The sequence below is a fragment of the Thermobia domestica genome, chromosome 7 (genome assembly GCF_964235325.1).
Source record: "Thermobia domestica chromosome 7, izTheDome1.hap1.1, whole genome shotgun sequence".
Classification (NCBI taxonomy): domain Eukaryota; kingdom Metazoa; phylum Arthropoda; class Insecta; order Zygentoma; family Lepismatidae; genus Thermobia; species Thermobia domestica.
The window spans coordinates 302,485,120-302,486,034 of record NC_137460.1 but is presented as its reverse complement, the minus strand read 5'-3'; positions in this window follow the sequence as shown (position 1 = coordinate 302,486,034).

Genomic DNA, 915 nt, shown 5'->3' with positions numbered 1-915 from the left:
TAGAAACATGCATTGTATTTCCGTTACTATTGGCGCATTGTAGAGTTTATTTTCCCTTATATCCATAGTAAAATTTACCTATGAAAAGCTTGAGATTTCTTAAATGCAAGACTTGCAAGACTCTTGCATGCAAGACCAAGACCAAGACCAAGACTGGGTGTGCAAAACCAAGACCAAGAGTTCCAGTGCAAGACCAAGATCAAGAATGGATGTGCAAGACCAAGACCAAGACTGGATGTACAAGACCAAGACCAAGACCACCCGGGTCTTGGTCTTGGTCTTGCATTTTATCATCACTAACCTTAAGTCCACGTTTTCTATAGCCTCAGTGGTTGAAAGTGACGTTGTATTCTAAATCAATCAAGCAACCGACTTTTGCACTTCTTTCATTAATAACATTATAAGCTTTTTCACCAAATATGTAGAAGTTCCAGTTCCAGTTATCTCCCTTACGGGTGGTTTTATAAAGAATGTCACAGTCTTATGGCCCAGTTGACTGCTTCACTAGTTTCGTTTTAAGTGTTTTGATAAAAATTATAAATGTAAAGATGGCCCGTTTCAACATGGACGAATTAACCTTCTCTAAGTAAATTTGTTTTTACACTACTTTATAAAAATTAATGAGGGTAAATGCACTGAACATATAAAAATTATGTAACATAAGATAAAGATGGTAACACACTAAATTATGTCTAAAAGTAAAATTGTTTTCTAAATTAACTGAAGTAATTAAAGAGCATATCGCTCTAATACGTAACAACCAGTATCGACATGTTGATCTCCGATGCTGAAGTTCGATTCGTAACTTGAGACATCAGTTTTCAGGATATCGACCATAGAAAACTTCAATTTTACAGTAACAATGACATTTTGTTGAAAAATATAATACGAGATTATAGCTATAAATAATATAAC